The sequence below is a fragment of the Brachycentrus maculatus genome, unplaced genomic scaffold (assembly GCF_059751285.1).
Source record: "Brachycentrus maculatus isolate JH-2025_06_01 unplaced genomic scaffold, ASM5975128v1 h1tg000176l, whole genome shotgun sequence".
Taxonomy (NCBI): domain Eukaryota; kingdom Metazoa; phylum Arthropoda; class Insecta; order Trichoptera; family Brachycentridae; genus Brachycentrus; species Brachycentrus maculatus.
Window position 1 is genome coordinate 2,659,829 of NW_028280928.1, and position 25,118 is coordinate 2,684,946.

General features: G+C 30.4%; 1 protein-coding gene across 2 annotated transcripts in view; it reads right to left on the bottom strand.

Moving 5' to 3' along the window:
- Scp2 (Sarcoplasmic calcium-binding protein 2) overlaps nucleotides 1-6,562 on the bottom strand; it is a 152,027-nt gene extending 145,465 nt beyond the window's left edge. For both annotated transcript variants that reach the window (XM_088262245.1, XM_088262244.1), the window contains exon 1: nucleotides 6,338-6,562. The gene's annotated coding sequence lies outside the window, so the exon portion shown is untranslated. The remainder of the gene's footprint in view (nucleotides 1-6,337) is intronic.
- Nucleotides 6,563-25,118: the final 18,556 nt, after the last annotated feature.

Genomic DNA, 25,118 nt, shown 5'->3' on the forward strand with positions numbered 1-25,118 from the left:
TTACGTAATATAATGGATAATGGTTTAAAAGCTAGACAGTTCTGGCGTTAATTTATATGTTTTGTAACCTTATCTGCACTAGTTTCTGCTTAAACTACCTAAACATTATTTTCTTAATATTTTATTGCTTAAGGAATTCCCCTTATATTTCAAACAAAGAAGTAAATTGCCTAATTTTTTAAATATTTAAAAATTGTTTATGACTTCAAAAGTTATCAATAAAAATCTGTATTTTTTTTTCACAATTTTATGTTTTAGGTTATTAATTTACCCTGGAAATCATAAATAATTAATTGGTTTCCTTATATTTTAATCTTATAAATTAAAACAAAATAAATTAATTCTTACTAAAAAAAATAGGGCAAACAATCTTCGTCTCTTCCACATTCATGAAGCGACTCATACATACCCGAAAATTATTCCAACTCTTGACCTGACCACTTTTGAGTTTTTGAAATACTTAATCATCCCGATTTCAGTCTTCTTATGCTTCTATAACCAACCATTTTCGCCTGAAATTTTTGTTTTACTATTCTTTCTTCATTCATTCAATTCACATGCCCAAACCATCTTAACACGCTTTTCCAAATTTCATCAATAATGCTCATATTAGCCTTGCATTCTTTCTTTATATCACTATTCGAATATCTATCATACAAAGTTTTGCCACACATTAGTTTCAGAAAAGAAATTTTGGCTGTATTCAGTCTACTGTTATCCTTCTTTTTCCCTCGTTTATACTCTATATGCATTAATAATATATAAATACACATATGCCTTCATTAATTAAATAATATGAAAAAAAAAATATTTATTGTTTCGGCATTAACTTTGTGGTAAGACATGTTACAATGATTAAAGAAAACACTTCGTTTTTTACCACTTGAGTTTTATTATAGACTACATGTTTCAGAAGTTAAACTTCCATCATTCAGGTCTGTATAATAACTAAAATATAAATTTTAAAATTGTTCTATAAATAAGGAGAGGGGACAGACCTGAATGATGGAAGTTTAACTTCTGAAACATGTAGTCTACAATAAAACTCAAGTGGTAAAAAAGTGTTTTCTTTAATTATTGTAATGAAAAAAATTGTCGAAAATTTCCTAAATTAAGCGTTACCACATTCTTAATTTTGAAAAACATCTTTATTTTGAGATTGTTTAAATTTTTTTTTAGATGTGCTTAAATATTATTGATCTCATCATTTCTTTTACTTACTCGTCAGTTCCCATGTTTTAGAGCGCCATTTGCAATTTTGTATATACAGACAATGCATTTTAGCAATTCTAATACCTGTACACCCTATTTTACATTTAAGATACTCGTATATTCACGAATACTGATTCTCTAAAAGCAACATTCCGTCAATGTAAACTAAGCTGTTTTCCATATTTCCCGCTCGCCCGAAAATTTAATTACAAAATTACAATTTCGCAAAATTTTGATACGATTCTTCGGAAACCTGCAAATTTTTAATCTATTCTTCCTGTCGCTATAAAAGACATCGATTTTGTAAATTGATTAGATTTTTCGCTTTCTTTAATAACTTACTGCAAACTTTCAACGGAAGGGAATTGAATTTTGGTTATTTGATGTATTAAAGGTTTTCGTTTTCAATGAAAAGTAATCAAATTACGCATTTTAGATGAAAAAGATCTTTATTTAATTAAGAAAAGGTATCTTAGGGTTTAATTCAGCAATGTGAATGAGAAAAGTACCAAGGTATGTAATTAAATTACCATTCATCAAATTTTCAATTAAAATACTCTGAAAAGTGAGTAAAGAGTAGAAAAAAACATGTAAGTCTTTTTTTAAACATGAATTGATTACTTGTTTAGCCAAATAGACGACAAATGGGCTAAGAATATTATTTTAAAAAGGTATTCCCATTAGCAAAAATTATTCATGAAGGGATAAAAATGACCTTTTAGTAGCGTCAGTATAATTTTTATGTGTAAAAAATATTATTCATGATATATATAGTCCGCCTCCGTAGTGTAATGTCAGCACGCTCGGCTACTGTACTGGAGGTCCCGGGTTCGATTCCCAGGGGGGGTTAAATTAATAAAAGTGATTTTGTTCACTCTTATATTTACCTTGGACTGGTACCGAAAGCGGAGGGCTGATCACCTTTCCTTCAAGTGTTAACGATCATATAACACCGCGTTTAATGATGCAGTGCCTTATGCACCATTGGGGTGCGGATAAGGGTTTGAATGAAAAATATAGTTAACTGCCGCCTTTAAAGTGGTCGATTATTGTCTGACTGATGGCAACTAGTCTAGGTACATTTAAGTTCAGTATTTTGTGAATCTTTATATTATTCATGAATATTTATTCTATATACATATTTAAAATAAATATTTTTGAGGATATTGGAGTGGATACAATTATTTTCAAATATCTAATTCATAAAACTCGGTTTCCTGACAAAAATCCTAAAAAAGTACTTATGGGAAATTATTTATGAGCAATGAAAACTGATTTCAAATTTTCGAATATATCTCTCGAAAGTACAACCGCAAATAAATTACATTACTATACTGAAAAAGTTTTACAGAAGCCATTTTCGAAGGTTCTTAATCTCTTCGAAGCAATGAAACACCTGTTCTTTTTTCCTGATTCAAAAGCTTGAGACACCCAGTCAAACGTAGGGAAAGTATGTAGATTTACATACATAAATATACTTTTATACATATTTTCGTTTTCACGAGGTAATGTTGGTTTCGCCAATATTTCAGTAAATCAGATTTCAGTTTTTCTAGAAACAATCGTTTTCACTTTTGATTTGGTAATTGAAAAACTTATTTTGATAAACACCTGAATTTCATTTTGTTTTATCAATAATAAACTTGATGTGGTTTCCTTTATATATGTTTACCAATAATATAAGAAGCAATAATAATAGTAATTCAGAAAATTATACAATTAGATATAATTTGGACGATTTTAACGCTAAAAATGGAATTAATTTTCTCAATTATACTTTAATATCCATATTTCAAAAATGTTTTTTTTATTATTTATTTTTAGATTTAGCTTTTCACGTAAATAATTAATTGGCATGTGGCACACCCACCCACACACCCACCCACACACCCACCCACACACACACACACACACACACACTAACACACACACACACACACACACACACACACACACACACACTAACACACACACACACACACACACACACACACACACACACAAACACACACGCACACACACATATACGCGCGCAACTATGGAAGTATTAGTAATTACAGAGCTATTTACCAGCTATAGGCAGGTTTTAAGTGTATCACTTTATTCATATGTAACATTCACCATTCTACCCATGATTAATTGAAGAACGAACAAAAATAACGAACGGAAAGATTTTATAACGCATTTCCTTAAATAGTTCTTAAAAATAGAAAATTTACGATTATACCAATTAATTTATAAAAACAGCATTTCATTTTTATTTTCGCTTTGAAAAAAAATGTCTCGTTCTCGTTCCTTAACAAGCCCGTAATTTGTTTGCATTCGTACGAAGGCAACGAAATTAGGACGAGAAAAATATCGCCTTTTAACTGCAAATGAAGATACTGAAATGCATCCTAAATACCGGGTCGTTAAAGTTTGTACTCGGTAAGAACCTATCTTGCAGTCTTGAATTTAATGCAAGAAAAATGGCTAAAGTTCACGCCCGAACCGGAAGTACATCAAGAGCTTTGGGGTAATTAAGTTTTTAGGATTTACTTCACGCTTTGAAAAAGAAATGCGATAGTTATGCATCTGAACTGCAGTTTGAGCGTAAATGAAACCATTTTGAAATTAAGAAAGAAGATGGATAGTTTTTTTAAAGAACAGCCAATTAATTTTTTTTTATCAAAATACGTTTTTGTTTTAAAAATGATAAAATAAACGATCTAGATAATACTGCTTCGATCACTTGCAGTGCCTTTTGCACCATCTTTTAGATATTTTAATATAATTTTTTCAAATTATCGATTAATCGTTTCCAATGGACGTACAGATATGTTCAAAATTATTATTGTGGTATCTAGTGGCATTAATAGTGAATTGATATTTAGTATTTGATATGTGTATTATATATGTTAATATGTTATATATGTATTATAATTTGTGTATTATATACGTTACATGAGAGATAAAAATTCTTCATTTTCAGAGTGGATACAAGTGAGTTTTATTATTTATAGAGAAAAATGATCCGTCAACGACTGGTTTAAGTGATCCCTGAATGTGGGTCATGCATAATTATTTTCATCATGATTGAAAATCCCTACTTTTAACATAGAATGTTTTATAAAATGTTTATAACGTGGTTAAAAAAATAAAGGTTAAAAATTTTCAATTGAGGGTAGTTTGGCGAATATATCAAATATATTAACGATGACAGTAAATTCATCAATAATTTCAACCCAAATTAACAAACTAAAAATAACTAAACATCGTGCTGCTTCCCCACAGGGGTGAGCAGGGATAATACAACCCCACGCTAATCTGTCTTTGAGAATAATCTTCGCCTCTTCCATATTCATACATCTCCTCATATATACCCGTCGAACCAAAATCCAACCCAAAAACCGTATAATTTACAAAAATATAATTAAAAAGTTAAAATGTCCGAATTTTACTAAACTAAGAAGTGTTTAAAATCAAACCTGAAAAGTATAGCATGAAAATTAAATTTTCCTTTGGTAAAAGTACAAAGCGAAAATTGATTTTTCCTGTAGTTCAAAATGCGTGCATACACAGCATTTATCACAGCCGGCAAAAATAATATTTTAAAGAAATTGTTTGAAAACGCATTAAAAATAACAACCATGTTAACGTTAAATTAATAACGCCGGGGAAAACATGTGAGTATGAAATATAATTTTTACGTTTTCAATAAAACTACACCCGTGAGTCTAGACGAATACAAAACATGAAATGAAATCAATCTTAATGACAGCTTGTTAAAGTTTTGGGAATCAAAATGTTCCAACAAAAATGTATTTTGTACCATCCTGCCATTGATCGATAACGATAAGCCGTTCGTAAAATATTTAATTTCATAATATTTCATGGATGAAGGACTTATTGTCCTCAGAGATTTCACATAATTTGATCCATATTTTCTATATATTATACAATAATTGACTGATTACTTCTTGTAATAGATACTTTATAACTTTACCTTTATCGATTTTTGCTTTAAAGCAAGGTTGTTGTTTTCACGTCCAGGAAAATATAAACGATATTAAAAAATAAAATAAAAACTTATTTTAGTAACAAAATACTTAGACAACTTTAATTCGAAGATATTTTTTTTCACTTTTCATAGTAATTAACTGAAGATCATTATTTCGACTACTTTCAACGAGATTTCGGATTTAATTTCAGGCTATTTCAGTATACAATTGTAAAACAATATCTTCGCTTTGAGTGCGGAAAAACAACACAATATTGGATAAAAAATATCGTAAAATCAATACAATAATACAAGGGAAAAAGACATGATAAAACTTTTATTATGAAATAAAGAGAAAGAGGTCTGTATAATTTATGAAATAAAAATAATTTCTAAAATAAGAAAAAGTCCGTCTGAAAAAAATAATATCCCAATGTGAAAAGGAAAAAAAGAGAATTTTTTGAACGATGATGCAATTTGTATAAACTAAAACGTGAATATATTTTTTATGTAATTCATATATTTATTGTACAACATTTAAATTACCATTCATTGTGCCATAAAAAACAAAGAGAAAATAAATCTTTTGAACCGATTTTCAAAATGTATGTTACTTTGAAATATATTTTTTAGGATAAGTGTTGTTGCCTTTTAACGTAAGAAATGAAAAATAAACTTTTCAACCAATATTTGAGATGTTAGCACTCTAAAAATTTCACAATATAACGAAATAAAAATAATGATTTAAAAATAAAAAATATTGTTGTTTAAAAGCAATGTATTAAAAGGTAGAATAATGGACCACTTTCCTCTTCTACCTTTTATTATAATTGCATATGAAATATGAGCTCAGAAAGATGTAAATTATTTCATTATGAACAATTTTAAAATATTTTTTTTACATTATGAATAGTTTAAATTTTAATATTTGATAAAGAAACGTAAGTTATAATATTATATATAGTTATACTTATTATTTACACGACATTTTTGTTATTATTTTTTAGGTGAAAACCTTTAATTGGAATTTAATTTTTATTTACTTTTCAATATATTTTTGTAAGTATTCTGTTGATTTTCTAATAAATTAATGAAATTTTTTCTTTGTTGAAAGTTAAAGCTTTAAAAAAGTTTGTAAAAACTTACCTCTCTCGTATCAGCTGAATTTGGTTCCAAACGCCTTCGACGAAATCGCGAACGCGGTCCGTTTTTACAGCGTCTCAAAACGGGAGTCGGAAGAACCCTCGAGAGCCGGGGTGCGCGAGGTGGAGTCGGGCTTCGCTCGTGGCAGGGTACGGTCGGGGTGATTACTCAGGTGAGGACGGGAGCGATGGGCGCGCGACCAGCCGAAGTGAAGTCGTGATAACGAATGACTTGGCGCGCGGCGTGTTGCTCCTTATATGGGAGGTGGCCAGGGCAGGGCGGAGCGCAGTGGCGGCGGCTTGGCAACAATATTTTCAAATGAAATAAAATTGTAACAATAATTAAGTTTTATATTTGCAAAATAGGATTGTGTGGTATAGGGTTTCTGGGGTGTTTATAAAGATCATTCTCGTCAAAATTTGGGCTTTGTTTTAGTGGCAAAACTTTGGGTTTATTATTTGCAATACAAGACTGTCTAGTTAAGATTTTCTGAAATGTTTTATAAAAATAATTCTTGTCTAAAATTTGGACTTGCCATAATTTGGGTTTATTATTTACAAAATAGGATTCTCGAGTAATAGGTTTCTGAGGTGTTTTATAAAGGCAGTTCTTGTTGAAATTTGGACAGCATTTGTCAGGGTTTATTATTTAGGTTTCAGGTTTTAATAAGATAATTACTGACGAAATTAAAACCCCGTTTTTAGGGTCATTATTCCAAAATTAGTTTATTTTTGGAAAAAATAAGATCTCTAGTAAAAAAATTCTGAAGTGTTTTTTTTAAAAATATAATTCTTGTTGAAATTTGGACTCTTTTCTTTGAACTTTTTGTAGATTAATTTTAAACACATTAAGGTCTATATACATACATATGTTCATTACTAGCACATAAGCATGCTATTATTGAGCAATTTCTACTTAGTGGCACGTGAGTACATACTTTGCTAGAAATCAGCACGCTCATTTTGTGCATTTTCGGGCATATTATGTGCAGCGCAAGTGAAAGGGGAGGTGTGTTTTTAGCAGGTGTGAACAGGTTTGCTTATGCTAGTATCAAATGAGTTTGCATCAGGTTTGCGTACTCGACTTCGCTCCAAAAGGACTCACTAGAGAGATGAGAAAATATTTCATTTTTTTTATTTTATATTGGAGCAATAAATGCCTCTGTGCGATTAATGCGATCGTCCCTTATTAAAACAAAATAGCAAGAAATAATGTAGACCCAACTTTGACTGTTAAAATTATAAAATCAAAAATGAATAACCTAAAAATTATAAATGCAAAAATTAAAGACATGAAAATTATAAAAAAAGATATATATACAGGCTACCGAGCATTCTTTTTTAAGCATGCTTATAAGCACGCCCAATTAGTAGCATGTGTACTTTTAGAGAGATATATAAATTATGTTACAGGAATACAGATTATGTTAAGTTTATTATTTTGACAGGGAATATGAAGTGATATAAAAAAGCTAAGCAACTACCAATATCGCCGTTTTCTTGAAGGGGTAGGCAGAGAGAATAGAACGCTATATCAATTTGTCTTTGCAAATAATCTTTAACTCTTTCACATTAATGCATCTCCTCATATAAACAGGCCGATTATTCCAACTCTTGACTCGACCATTTTTAAGTAATTGAAATACTTGACCATGCCAAGTTTTCCTCATATTTTTTTCCATCCTTGCTTCTCTCATTCGATTTACATATCGGATAGGATAATCAAAATAAAAATCAAATAACAGTATCATAAAAATAACCTGATGTCTAAAAATGAAGGCTAAAAAATTATTACACTTCAAAACATTTTCGACATAAGACGTGGCGTATTTCTTGCCGAGTTTTCCTCGCATTATTTTTTATCATTTATTTCTGAAACTACTTTCACGGGCCACCATTGGTTTTCACTTTAAGCATTATTCCTATCTCGGTGCAAGTCAATTTTATTACAGCTAGAACAATATCACAATTTCCCTTGTTACCTAGTCCGCTGTTTCTGCTGATTTTCCAAATAAACTCCTCGCACGACTTCCGCTTACCAGAACTCTACGCTTTTCTTGCGCTCATACTGACTTTCCGGGCTTATAAATCCACTATTTAACTGGACAGGCAATGTGACAGACACGTTGTATACATATTAATTGTGTCCAAATCTTTGTTCGCAAATGTACTTAACTCAACCATAGTTGGTGCCGAAAACTCACGTATGAAATAACGTGTGCATTTAACGATATATCTTTGCAAACCATCTTCGATTCTTCCACATTCATGCATCTCCTCATACATACCCGCCGATTATTCCAACTCCTAACCTGACTATTTTCAAGTATTTGAAATATTTGATTTTGCCAAGTTTTCTTAGGTATTCCTCTACTTCGATAAAGAAATCATTATTGTTTAGTATATTATTGTATGTTCTTTATATTATCTCAGGTTATAAGCTTTCGAGTCTTTATACATGTTACCTAGACATCCATATTTAAAAAAAATGAAAATCTAAAATATATTAATTTCAAATTTTAGACAAATTAGAAATATTCAAATATTTGAGTGTGCTCAAACCATTGTTACCAAATATGGGTTTCTCCATTTAAGAGTTATTTTAACATTTTGACTTTTTAACATAGATGTAGAAGAATTTAAATGTCTGGATATTTACAGGGCTTACGACCCTTCATAGACTGGCTTTAGTCATCATTTTATGTATACGTGTTACATTCGCCATTTTACCCATGATTGACAACCACACTACAAATGTACAACTGTACAACCACTGTAGTGTGGTACTCAATTTTTGAAGTTGTATATATCATTTGATTGTTAGATTCTTCCCGAATTATATTTAATACTAAGAGACGCCTGAAAACATAAATTAATAAAAATCATATAATTTTACTAATGATCAATCTTACTAATTAAAAAAACTTTAATTTACTTCTAAATTCAAAAGTTAACTAAATTATTAGTAATAACGAAGTGTTACAAGTAAATGCCGACCCTTTTAGTCAAACTTACTATTTTTCTTTTACAAAGAAATTATTTTGTAACAACTTCTTACAATGACTTTTTACGATGCATCCTCGATGTATCAAGTTCTCACTTTTATTCGTTCGACTGCATCCAGTTTTAATGTAGTTCAGATGGAATTGTATTTTTATTCTATGTTTAATGCTTTCGTACCTTCCAAAGTACAGCGAGCCCCCATAAACTTAGCGTTTAAGAGCGATATAAACTGAAGCGTCAAGCGTTTTACGAGAGATGTATTCGAAGGTAAATAATTCAACTGCCTTATATAATATGGCGAAATTGTCTTAATGATTTGAGTGAGAAGCAAACTCGAGACTTTTTGCGTGGTCGAAGTAACCACTGAGCGACGGAGTTGGACAAATAATCTAATGAAAATGGCACGGTGCCAATATACTGTACACTGCAATGAAATTTTGCTTGGTTTTATGTATAAATTTTTAACGATAAATTACCAAAATATTAAAACGATAAAATAGTTTTAAACTTAAATTATCATGAATATTTAACTAGAAAAAGGATAAAATAAGACTGCCATTAATGAAAAAAAATAGAGTCGCAAAATTGTATAATGTATAAGGGTTTAAAAATGTATGATGAGATGCCTGAATGTATTAAGAATGAAAAGAGTCTGAAAGAGTTTAAAAATAAATATTTTGTGTACTGTAATGAAATGTAAATATATATATGTAGATGAAGTAAATTAAGTGTATAAAATAGTTAATATTATGTAATATAAACTAACTTAAGAAATCATAAATAAAAATTGTATGTACACAGTAAGTTTTGGTTCCAACCCTAATGTAAGAAAATGAAGTTAGAAGGAGTTAGAAAAAAGGGTGAAAAATGACTGAATGCACTCGCAATGCGATCCCTCAGAAAAAGCGACAGAACGATGTTCAAATGGTAAAATAAGGAAAGAATGGAAAGCTTAAAAAAATTAAGATGTGTTCAGATGGTTTGGAGATGTGAATCAAATGAGTGAAGAAAAAACAGCGATACAAATTTATGAGGTAAATTTAGTTGGAGATAAAACTAAAGGAAGATCGAGAAGAACTTAGTATGGTTTAAATTAAAATACAAAACACTTGTATGAGATATTTTTTTTTGTTTTTTATTGCAAACAAGAGTATATTAAAACAAATATTATTTTCCGCTTTTATTTTATTTGACCAGTAATCGGTTTTTTGTTTTATTTATTATATAAAATCCAGTTCCACCAAGTAATCTCAGTACACAACATAAAACTAAGAGTTGTTTCGAGAACATCTGTAGTTCTCAAAACTAGTCGTGTTTAAAATGATAAACTTAAAAAGTGCTTTTAAAATAAAATAAAACCATGGTAATTGTAATATGAGTTTAAAATGGATATATAAAAGTGGCTACTTTTAATTTAGAAAAGGATTATACAAGCCTTTTCTTGTTTAAAATTTATATAAAAATATAAATATTTTTTTAATATTAAAAATGCACTCGCGAAACGTATGCAGTAAAATATTCATCGAAGATAAGGCAAAGCCTCCGTGAAACTCGATGTATACATATGGTGAAGTTTCATTATTTTCAAGTTAAGCTGTTTGGAGTTTTCCTCGACGTTTTCAGGAAGTGATCGTTATCAGGATGTACTTCTCTGGGTACACTACGAGCACCTGAGGCCGTGTATTTTATGACCTCCAATGCGACTTATGAGTATGTACTTTAGGCGACTAAAAATAAGATACCTCAATTAATTATAGGTAAGAAATGAGTACCATATTATCAACTGGAAATGTTGAAATATTTTAAGCATTAAAATAATTGTTTCGGTGACAAAATAATTATTTTTTACGTTCGATATTACTACATACGTTTTAAATTGGCACGATGAGAAAAACAAAATTTTAGAAAAAAGTATACAAACCATAGTCTTGTGTCGGGTTGTTGTCCCGTGGTTAGTGTCGTGGACTCTTAAGTCAGAGTTTCTCAGTTCGAAACCACTCTACCACAATTTGATATCTATTTCTAATAATGAGCCGCTTAGGCTCACAGAAATAGTATGAAAATGAAATATTTTAAATAGTTTGAAATTTAAATACTATGATTATTTAAATATGTTTATTTTGTCACTTATTGATGAGAACAACTTCTCTCAACTAGTAATCCGCCTCTGTAGTGTAATGGTCAGCACGCTCGGCTACCGTTCTGGTTCGATTCCCAGGGGGGTAAAATAAATATAAGTGTTTTTTTCACTGTAATATTTATTCAATATTACCCTGGACTGGTACCTGAAGCGGAGGGCTGATCACTTTTCCTTCGTGTGTAAACGATCAAGATAACACTGTCTTCATATGAAGCAGTGCCCCATGCACCATTGGGGTGCTGATAAGGGTTTTATTATGATTTTATTTGTCGTTTTCACATCAATAAACTCAAAACTTGATCTTAAATAAAAGGTTAATTTTTATATTCAGAACAAAACCAAAAATGATATTTTGAATCATCCTTAACTGAGAGTCAAATCATTATAAAATCAAAACTTGAAGCACTTTGTTTTAACTTCTACATCTGTGTGCCTTTGATCTGTTTATTTTATAACTGATACTCGTAGATCTACAGAAACAAAAAGTCATAAACCTTCCTTACCTTTAATTCTTTTTGTAATGGAGATAAAGTATCAATCAAAGATTTAGAGTTTTTCGAGCTTAGTCTATAACATATAAAATATTAAGACTTATTAATTAATTTTGTATTCACATTAATTTAATTTATTTAGAAAAAAGACATTTTATTGTATTTAAAATAATAAATAAAGTTAGTATTTTTATTTAAGTAATATGACAGTTTGACTTATAGGAACAGAGGGTATATATTGTTATTTATCCCGTCACCTTTGACAAGGTAATGAAAAAAGTTTCGTTTTGTGAAGAAATGGCGATTCATTACATAAATGCCATAAAGAGATAATACTTGTACGAAAACAATTCGTACTTGAAGGGGATTCGGTGAATTGAGGGTGAACCAAACGGCTAGAAAAACAGAGAAAATTGCCGAACAGTTATTATATCATCTTGAAATATTTTTACTTCCCTTAAAATCTCAAATATCTTAAGACCTCAAGTATAATGATAAAATAACATTTCCTGAAAAAATACTTTCGTGATATATTTTTTAATTAAATGTTAACGTAATTGATTGAATTAGAATTGAATTGTTAACGTAGAACTTCCAAGAATTTGAGTAGTGTGGTTGTCAATAATGGGTAGAATTGGTGAATGTTACACGTGTGTAAAGTGATCACTCAAACCAGCCTATGACGGTCGTAAGCCCCGTAAATGCCCAGACTTCCATATTCTTCATCATCTTTGATGAGATGTCAAAAAAATAATTGATTGAATTAATATATAAATTAAACATTAAATATATTCATTAATTTCTATTTTGCTTATACCATTTTAAGTATACTTTGTAACATTTTTTAAATAATTATTGATTACGAAACATTTTTGAATATTTATAAACATCTATCAGACACAACTACCAAATATGGCTTAAAAACAGATTTAAAAAACACATTCTTTCCTCACCTAAAAACTAAAAAATATTTATAAGATGGTTGGCACAAAAAAAAACATTTTTCAGGTGTTGATGATTTTTTCAGGTCTCTGAAAAAAGGTCGGCTGGGGAGAGATATTTTTGCCGAAATCTATTTCCGATTTTTTATTTTTTTCGAAGAGCTATTTTCAGACCTAATTTACCCCCCAAACGACCGCCATCCATGTTATTCGTGTGAAATTGTATGGATATTAAACACAGCATTAACTTAAACTAATAACTAAAAATTGTCATCTCACACACTAAAGTAATAAACGACTTTTTTCTTATAAAAATTGTCATCTTAGAACCTTTTAAAAGTTGGTCTAGGTGATCACATCATACACATGTTACTTTCACCATCCCCCCCATGATTGACAACCAAGCTTATCAAATTTTGGTAATAATATTTATGAATCAATTTACACTCTTCTGCGTGCTTTTTCTTCGACTCTTTCTATGGTTGATTTTTTTTTAATCCAACTACACTTATTATCACCAATTAAATTTTGTAAAAATATTTTGAGTGCATGGTAAACAAACTCATTAAAAAAAGCTTATCAAGCGTCTCCTTAAAAATGAAATCATTTTCTTACAAACATTTAATAAAAGTCTCTGCTAAATAAAAAAAAACAAATACTCTACTTAAAAATAAAACTATATGTAAGATGGTCTTTACAACATTTTGAGTATGTCCAAATACTTGTTCACAAAATCTGGATAATCTCCAATTACAGGAGTTATTTTCATATCATTTTTAGACATCTCATCAAAGATGAAGAAGAATACGGTAAGTCTGGGCAAGAGTGATTCAAGAACAAGGTTTCTAAATTGGTTCATATATGAGTAACTTCCAAGAATGTGAGTAGTGTGGTTGTCAATAATGGGTAGAATTGGTGAATGTTACACGTGTGTAAAGTGATCACTTAAACCAGCCTATGACGGTCGTCAGCCCCGTAAATGCCCAGACTTCCGTATTCTTCTTCATCTTTGATGAGATGTCAAAAAATAAGATGGTCTTAACAAACATCTGAACTGAAGGATAAATACAAGTTCCGATATCAATAATCGTAACTTCTGAATGGATTAAACCCTATTTTTATTGTCACACTCTTATTTTCGACCAGTTATTTAAACATAACTGAGTGTGTCCAAATCTTCGTTCACAAATCGCTCACTCCTTTCAACAGCGTCATAGATCAAAAAACTTGATTTTTCAGGAGATCGTTTTTAAAGTTTAAAAATTGAATGTAATAAAAATAAATATCAAGCCACTTATTGAACTTTTTGCTGTGCAACAGATTTTTTAAGATAAAATCTGAATGATTTTTCTCCATTTAAAAAATAGTAAGTGTATTTAAAAAAATAATTAAATCCCTTTCTTCAAAATGCAAAAACAACACTTTTTGCCCTAAAGCGGGTAGATCTTAAGTTAAAAACATGCCACTTTGGCTGGGATATAGTACATTTTTTAGGCATTTCAAGATAATGCACCACTGAAAAAATCACGATTTTTGATGTATGACGTTCTTGAAAGGAGTGAATGAAATATCAATATAAATTATAGGTTATCAACATAAATAACTTGAAATTGAAATAAAGTAGAAACATTTGCGCTTAGTTGGGTAATAAAATATAATAAGTATGATGGTAAACACCTCATTTGTGCTTTGTTTCATCGTCTTAATTAAAGAATTTACGTAATAGGTACGAGTAACGAGGCCTTCAGTTGGTTAGGGGATGTAAACGAGTGAGGGAAGAAGCCTTCGTATCGGACACATGGACTGGATTTAATTAATTTGAAGCCTCGCTCAAAAGGCAGGTACCCCGACTTATATTTCCATGGGAAGCGTCAGACGAGGTTTTCACTCCCGATTTGACATTTGTATTTCCTAGCTAAAATATGTTTTAACTCATTCAATGTGAAATAATATACTAACTTAATGAAAACATAACGTAATTTTAAATATATTCGGATTATAGCTATAAATTTGGTATTTTATTTATTGTTTCGGCATTTACTTTGTGGTAAGACATAATGACATTATTTAAGAAAACAATTGTTTTTTACTACTTGAGTTTATTTTTGTTACAACAAGTTTTGGAAGCTAAGCTTCCAACTTCAGTTAACATTTAGACCTGAAGATAGAAACTTAGCTTCCGAAACTAGTTGTCACAAAAATAAACTCAAGTATTAAAAAAAGTGTTATCTTTAATAATATAAATCCAGAACGTTTCCTAAAATTTATTATAGTTAATAATGAATTACTGTTCTTCTTCTTCTTTGCCTTTAGCTTTCTGTCCTCTACTACTAGATATAATACTGACCTCTTCCGTATCCTTCCATTTTTCAGTCTGTTCCTACTTGCAGCTAATATCTTTGCCCCACAGGAGTTATGTGGTAAGATCATCTTTTTTAAGGTCTTCCAATACCTTTTTTATCCTCCCAAGGTCTCTATCTCAAAATTTTAGGGGCCCATGATTTAGTGTTTTTTTTTGTATCTTTTAAATAATGTTTATTCAAAAATACAATAAATATGGGTTTTTTTCTATAGTGTAGTGGTCAGCATATTTGGCTACCATTTTTGAGGTTCTAGGCATCGTGTGCGATTAAGGGTCAGTATTAATAAAAAAAATACCACTGCGATAGCACCGCCATCTATTAAAAGTCATATCAACACACAGAAAACTGAATTTGATTATGACGGTCAGCGTGCTTCTTGACATACACTGTTATTTATTTAATTATAAAAACATGTAAAGCATTAGTTTTCGATTGAATAATTATTTCGTAAATTTTAAATATTTTCATAGCTTAGCAACCACCGTGATATCAAATTTATATTATTTTGAGAAATACAAAGACTTTGGTTTTTGATCCACTCCCATTTTTATTAACAAACAACTAGTTTCGGCAACAACCTCTTCAGGGTTTATTTATTACGATAAAAATTATATTAAAATGTGAGTGGATAAAAAGAAAAGTCTTTTTTATTTTTCAAAATAATATATCACTATGATCCACAAAGTTAATGCTTTCAATATTCAAAATATGATATGAAATTCATTAAAAATTTGTAATTTCTCTTTTCCATTTAACCAGACTGAGCCACGCCAACGTTTGGCTATACACAGCTAATTTTTAATATATCTTGTACCTTTACACTGTGAATTTAAACATAAAATAATATTTTCAGACTCTGAATATAAAAAGCATCTTACAATGGTAGGAGAAATCTTTGCGAATATCTGAACCAATTTTAAATGGGAATATTCTTGGGTAGTACTAACTAATTACAACTGTACATCGTGGAGATTCATGTTCTCGACCAAGATGTTAAACGTACCCAATCAATGGTTTCCCACTTATATTACATACATACGTATATATACATGAACTGAAGTGTACATGTGCGTTCTACTGAGATATTTGGAATACTACTAGAGATGTAACCAATGGGTAATTGTTACTTTTTCATTTACCCGATTTGAATGGTATTTGTTATATTTTCTTCGGTTTACTCTGAACTCCATATTTACACGGTAGATACGTTTTACAGGGTATCGTGTAAAAAATGTACTTAAATAAATAAATAAGATGTGTCGGGTTATGGCCCCGTGGACTCTTGAGTCAGAGTTTCTAGGTTCGAACCCACTCTACCAAGCGCCCTTGAGGTAGTATTTTACGAAAATGGCGCTATATACGTTATCCAAATTTATTAACAAAATTTGATACCTATTTCTAATATTGAGTATTTTTGTAAATAATTAAAATACAAATATTTCATTTTTAATAAATGTTTTACTTAGTTAATACCATTATTTCTTAAAATCTATTGTAACACGTGTTTCGATGCATTCCGCATCATTTTAAAACACCGTATGCTGAATGCATTCCGCATTCCGCATCATTTTCAAACACCGCAAACAAAATGATGCAGATTGTATCGAAACACGTGTCACAGTAGATTTTAAGAAATAGTGGTATTTACTAAGTAAAGCATCAATTAAAAATGGATAGATTTTACCATAAAGTGACTGCCGAATCAATTAATGAAATAAATATTTCAATTAAAAAAAAGATAATATGATGTTTAAGTTTTGTTACATATAAATTGATTCGGGAAATAAGTAAATATTGTTGCTTTTTGATTATTAATTTCATCGAAAAATACAGGTAACAGAATTATTCACCTTCTCCTTCCGCATACTTCTCTGCAAAAAGTTCCGAGCAGTAAGTACATGCGATGGATGTAGGAATTTCCAAATTACTGATACGCATTGTTTAATAAATCCTGTATTTTTTTAAATCTTTTTTTCTTGCACAATGTTATTTCAAAATCGTTCAGTGTATAGTGTATAGTAAAGTTTCAGTTTAATTAAGTTTTTGGTGCAAATTTTTCAAATAAATACATAGCTAGAAATACGCAATACGCAATCAATTTGTAGTCTGATTGGCGTGATAAGCTTAATATGATCGAATTAAAAAACCGATTTCAAAATCGACTTCTAACAAAAAGTAGTTATTTAATTCGATTTTAAATCGATCGCTTAAGTCTACATAGTACGAACTACAATGATAACTCGCCATACAACGTGAGAAAATAATAAAAATACAATTTCCTAGTAACTGCTAATATTGATATGACAATAACACCTCATTCGTTTTCTATATTTCGTATTTTTATTTATTTTTTTAGCTATTATAATATAAAAAATATTTAAAATCCATGACACATCAAAGCAATCGGAAACATTGAAAGTGTCAGCAGCTGCCAAGCCACTTTTTATCCGACATGAGCAATGATTAGATTGAATTGTTCAACAGATGGCACTGCCATTGTGGTTGTAAAAGTTGCATAAAAATATTTTTACCTGTCACAGCTGAAAAAAACACTCGTGTATTTAAAAGCAACGATGCGTCAAAATTTCAATACAATCTTTGAGATCTGAGGATATTTAAGATTTTGTACAAACTTAAATTTATATATTTGTAAAGATTATTAAACTTTATAGCTGTTTCTCATAAAAAATACATTTTAATTCCTGTCTGATATTCCATAATAAAAGTCAACAATGTGAATGTGATAGTAACAAAGTAAGAATTTTTAATTTTTTTGTTACTGAAATACTTAGTCGTGAATTATGAACGGCTTGACTTTGAATGAATTTAAATATAAAATTAATCATTCGAGTCATAAGATGCAGTTAAACACCAATAATAAAAACTCTGTCAATGATCTTATGCATTGCAAGTAGCGCATCTCTGCAACAAATTACTGCATCACACCTCATATGGGAAAATGCTTTCCTAGTAAATTCAATTTTGTCCGTACAATTTTATTCCCACGAGACACGGTTTAATAGAATTGCAGTATTACAATACCCAGACGTCTACTCGTTTAATACATATGGTACACATCATATAAGTAATATGTAGGTAAACCAAATGCCGAGTTACCGTCCTATGCCGACGTTCTCAAATCCTTTGAAAAAAATAATCAATTTCCACATTTTAAATTAGTTGTCACGAAAATCGTTATCTTCGACAAAAGTTTTATATTTTAATACCATCTTTCAAATGTGACCAATCTGGTATTTAATTCGCTTTGAAACATCTTATTTTTCTGATCCCCATTTGATCTCGTACATTTTGACGAAGTGCCCTATGCACCAATGGGTGCGAATAAGGGTAAGTAAGAGTAGTATTTTTTTATTATTTTTTTTATTATTGGAAAACCAACAGAATAATTCAACAAAAATAACATTATATGATAAAATACAAAAAAAAATAACAATTCCGATTATAGGTTTCCACCTAAGTTATCCAAAAATAAAACAATTTAAATGAACTGTCATAAATTTTTATTTAAACCCTCATGCGCACCCCAATGGTGCATAGGGCACTGCTTCATATGAACACAGTGTTATCTTGATCGTTTACACACGAAGGAAAGGTGATCAGCCCTCCGCTTCAGGCACCAGTCCAGGGTAGTATTGAATAAATATTACAGTGAAAAAATCACTTATATTTATTTTACCCCCCGTGGGAATCGAACCCGAGACCTCCAGAACGGTAGCCGAGCGTGCTGACCATTACACTACGGAGGCGGACAAAAAACTGTCATAAAAGTATAACTAAATATCAACTGGTCAAATAGACATAAACAATTTTTATCAACTAGTCAAATTGACGTAAACTATTTTTCTTTTAAACGTATTAAAAGAATCATTATTGATGTCTATTTCATTAAGCATTTCATCGAAGGCTCGATTTAAAAATGAAGTAATGTTATATTCCGTTTGGAATACGAGCACATTGATGTGTTTATGTTTATCATTTAAAGTGTTCGTTTTATTGACCAATTTTATTTTAATATGTACATAATTGTATAAATAAAGTGATTGATGTGGTACATCAAATGGAAATTGGCAATGTTAGTGCTTCAAATATTTACAAACCGAGTAAATAATATTTATTAGACTTTAAAAGTAAATATTTAGGTTTTTAAATGCTTTAAAACACAAAACATGTTAAAGAAGAAACATTTAATGTTTTAAGTAAAAAATAAATAAATAAGGAAATGATTACTTGAAGTTGAAATAATTATATCTCAGAAAAAAACACTGCCTATTTTTGAACTTTTGTGACCGTTCGATCATCAATGAAACATGTGGATAAACTATATAAAATTACACCATATAAAATTACTATTTTGATCGAACATTTAAACGACACTTATTTCTGAAGTTTTAAAGTAATATTTAAATCTTTAGGCAAAAAAAAAAATACAAGTCTTATAATAATAAATTAAACGCAAAAAACTTTATTCTTTGTCATTATAACTCCAGCTTTAAAAATCTGGCAAAATTATAAAGGGCCTATTTTTTTACATTTACGAAGTTAATATTTGTATTTATGTAGGTATCGATAAAATAAAAAAAATATTCGTTTTCTAAAAATCTCAAATCTCCTTAGTTTATCCACCAATTACTTTGAAATTTTGACATAACGTTTCATTTATATGGATGCGTGTTATTGAATAAGAGTTTATATTTTGTTTGCATGAATAAAAATGTAATTGTTCGATTGTTTAAAATCTTAAATGTATTGTATTTTAATATGTGATAGGTAACGATATGTTTTTCTGCGTTTTTGTTAACTACAATGGCAGAGCCATCTGTTTAACGTAGCACCAACACACGTAACACTAAAAATTTTTCGTAGTTGACACTGTTTGTCTAGACAGGTGAATTTTTAAAGTTTTAGATAGCATTGTCATTTCATTGTTTCTTAATATTTTCATTACTTACTAAGCATTGAAAAATATGTTAGAAATTTGTGCTTTCTATTTTATTTATTTTTTATTTGACCAGCCTAAGCCACAGAAATGCACGGCTGAGAACAAGTAGGTGATAAAATAAATAAATAAATTTTTTTGAAAATAAATGTGATTTTGATTATCAATAAACGTGTTTTCTATCATCACGTGATAAATATGATAATCACGTGTGTTTGTTTCTGTTTTATTTCCATCTATTCGTGTATTTGTTTTATACAATTTTGTTAAGTTTGTCTACTCCAACCATCAAGGAATTGCAGAGAAGTGCAATTTTTCAAACAGTGCTGACATTTTCATCTATTGATTGTCAAAATGTCGCACTGCTGAAATCTTCGAACTCAAACAATGAAATACGAAAGTACAATCGAGCAATAAACATCTCGTTCATTTGAGGTATTAATTTCATTTATTGCCATTTCAACAAAGGTGAAAAATAATATGGAAGACTAGTTATTTACAGGGCTGTGACTTGTCGTAGGCTGTTAAAGTGATCATTTTACGCACGTAAACCCGTGATTGACAACCACACTGCTCGAATATTTGAAACTCGATAGCTATATTGAGGACGGCCGAAATAGTCTTAGTACCAGTTCAACGAGAACTTAAAGTATGGCGGTGGAGAATGTCTACCTTATTGGATGGTATTTGTGACTAGATGTATGGATATAAAGGAAGCTAGGAGTGTATATCAGGACAGAATAATGTGGCGTTCCATCCTCTCTGCCTACCCTTGTAGTGAAACGGCGCTATGGTACAAGTAGTGTAACAATTGATGGTTATAATGTCTACAATACGTGGAAAAAAAACCCTGTTTTTATGTGATCAATACGTTAGGAATGATTCCTCTTAGTCGTTGTGCGAGTATCTATCTGTATTTTAAAAATGTTATTTAAGTATGAAAAATATATTTTCTAACATCAAAGAGCTAACAGGCTCCGTGACGTTATACTAACATACAGAATTAGTAATATAAAGCGAAAGTAATCAAATATTTACACTTCTGTCTTATCAGGGAACTGCAAAATTATGTTTGCTAAAGTTTAACGCGATTATATTTATACTGCAATGCGCATAATGCGCGTTTATTATGTAAAACAAAGTAATCTTGAATAGTTATTTTGTAACATTCATATCTTAGTACTAAAGGTTTACATAGGATTAATAAAAAATATCTTTCGCATGTACTGATGTATGTCAAACAGCTCAAGACGAAGACATGAGTCAACCGATTCGTTACTGCGTTATTTTTTTTAATATTAGCTGTACCACACGTTGCAGTGAACCACTACGCTTGGTGATGCCCTGAAAATTTTCCTGGAATATGCACAATTTTTTGAGGCTACTGGGAGAATTTTCTCTTAAGACGGGACAGAAGAGGTTATGTGGTATGATGACGTAACAAATAATGTATGATGAATTGGTTAGTATGCATAATTTTATTAGTATCTTAATAGTAAAACTGTGGCAGAGAATGATATAAAATAATGAAAATTAAAAACATCCATTTGATAAAATCTATTTTGACTTGAAGAATGATTTAAATACGTATATAAAATAAAGTCAAATTTACATTGACATTACATTTACATTACATTGAAGAACTAATGACCTGCAATGGGCTGGTTTAAGTGTATGACTTTACACGTGTAACATTTACTATTCAACCGATGATTGGCGATCACAGTTTAAATTTTTTGGTATATATAAATATTTATATTTATATATATATATATAAATATATATATATATATATATATATATTTATATATATATATATATATATATATATATATATATATATATATATATATATATATATATATATATATAGGGTCCGCCATCTAAAGTTTTTTTTTTCAACTAGTGCTTATTTCGTGAATGGTAACACTTAGCTCATGTCTGATTTGACAGATAATTAGTTTTATCCTTCCGCTGAGCGAATATGGTTGTGTATACGCTTGAACAACGCTGGGAAATATTGCGACATTACTTTGAAAATCATGGTAATGTTGCAGAATGTGTGCGAAAATTGCGTACGGTTTTTGGAAGAAGAGAAGCACCGTCAGCTCCGTATGTTCGTTATCTTGTGAAAAAAGTGAAAGAAACTGGCATCCTCATCGATAAACCAAAGCGTGAAAAGCCAAAAACAGTGCGTACACCCGAGAATATCGATGTTGTGGCAGAAAGTGTGCGTGAAGCGCCATCAACATCAATTCACCGTCGTTCTCAACAATTGAATATTTCGGAGACATCATTGAGACGAATTTTGCATAAAGACCTTGGTATGACGCCATACAAAGTCCAATTGGTTCAGGAGTTGAAGCCAACTGACCATCCAATGCGTTTTCGCTTCGCTGAGTGGGCCTGCGATCGACTTACAGAAGATGCCGATTTTGCCAAAAAAATCATCTTTTCGGATGAAGCTCATTTTGATCTTGGCGGGTATGTAAACAAGCAAAATTGTCGTATTTGGGGCACAGAAAACCCGCACGCATACATTGAAAAGCCGGTACACCCAAAACGAGTCACTGTTTGGTGCGGATTTTGGTCCAGAGGCATAATTGGGCCATTTTTCTTTGAAAATGAGCAAGGAGTGGCCGTTACAGTCAATGGCGATCGTTATCGGGCCATGTTGAACGGATTTTTGTTCACAAAAATTGAAGAGGAGGATATTGGCAACATTTGGTTTCAACAGGACGGCGCTACGTGCCACACAGCCGAAGCTACACTCGATGTTTTTTATAGCATTTTCAAAAAAAAAAGTTATTTGGCGGACCCTTTAAAATATATATATATATATATATATATATATATATATATATATATATATATATATATATATATATATGTATATATATATTTATATATATAAATTTATAAATATATAAATATAAATACATATTTATATATATATATATATATATATATATATATATATATATATATATATATATATATATATATATATATATATATATATATATATATATATATATATATATATATATATTTATATATATTTATATATATATGCATATAAAATTATATATGCTCGCACAGCGCGAGTATAAAATATTTTTTTTATTTGGATATCGTCCGGGCTGACGTGGAATATCTGGTCATCTATCGGAAAATACTCAAAGCATGATTACGGTAAAGGGAAAAATTCCTATAGCATTTCCCTTTTAGATTTCACGCAAGTTCGTCGTAAGGTAAATAGATGGCTCTGATATAGATAAAAAGCTTTTTTAATAAATCAATACTTTCAACAACGCAACGTAGAAAAATACTTGTAGATTAAAATTATTTTTAAACTTTAATTTCGCTTGGTAAATACCACGTGAAATTAAAGTTAAAGCTTTTTTCAAATACTGTTTTTCCATCTGCGTCTTCAATTTATTTTACACGTAATTAAAAAGTTTTTCGACTTTAATAAATTAACTGTTATCTGCTTTCATAGTGTAATGTTAGCATGTTTATATACCGTCTTGGAGGTCCTGGTCTCGATTGCGGATGAAAATAAATATCTGTGATTTATAACTCTAATATTTATTTTATATTTTCCAGGACTTAAAATGATCAGGTTAGGTAAGAAGAAGTTGGGTTAGGATTAAGTAAGAAGATAGAAGATGCATGAATGCAAAACAGGTGAAGATTGTTTGCAGATACAGATTGGCGTGGCATCCTATTCTCTCTGCCTACCCCTACAGAGTAGGAACTTAATGATTATTTAGTTTTTTTTTGCCTCCACTCTATGCTTAGTTGGTAAGTTAAATAAATAAATTGAATAAGTACTTCATTGTCTATTTTGGTTATTATTTAAGAATTTCAAAATTTTAAAATATCGTTCTAAATAAAATATATTCAAAACAAATAAATTCGTGGAAAAATCTAGATCATTCCAAACCACACTTGGAAGGGGCTTCAGTTCGCAACGAAATTCCAGTGCTCTCTGACGTTTTTTAGTTTAAGTTAGTTAGTTTAAATTAATAATCCAAGATGCCTTGTGGACCTTGTGGACCTTGTGGACCGTGCGGGCCCTGCGGGCCTTGCGCTCCCGGCTGCGGGTCCCCTTGCTGCCCGATAATCCCCGTCGGATGTCCCCCTTGCCCTCCATGCAGACCAGGGGGACTGAAGATCACCATATATAGCTGCTACACCGACCTACAGTAGCAGATGTTTCTAATCCCGTTTTTAAAAGAAATAAAAAAAATCGTGAAAAATTTCGTGTTCGGTGACCTAGGTCATACAAATTGGTATATTTCAGCAGTGATATTTCAAACGGCACATAAAAACAAATGAAAAACCTCATAATTACGTATATGTGAGAAGTAAAATGACTTTGTACACCAGTCGACAGTGATATTTAGAACGGCATACAAAAACGTAATAAAAATGTGTATTTTAAGTCCGAATATATGTAATTCAAGTCTGCTGAAATTATTACAAGATTCCCAACTGAAAACTGAAAAACTAAGAAATGTTGAATGACTTGGACACCGATCGACAGTGATATCTCAAACGGCGTACAAAAACAAATTTAAATTTTGTATTTCATCGGCTCGTACGTTTTTAATCTGCTGAAATTGTCACAAGATACTTACTACTGAAAACTGAAAAACCTATTAATTACGTATATATGTAAGATAAGTTGAAGACGCCGTAGAAGAATGACCATACTTGAAGATCGATGGGTTTGAACATATGATGGCGTTTAAATAAGTGTATTCTGGAAGTATTGCTTCTTATTTAAGTTTTTTCAATGGTTACCGGTAATATGTGATGGAAATTTTACGAAAATATGTAACTTCAATGATTTTTTTCATACTGCCAACAATTTTGTTTCAA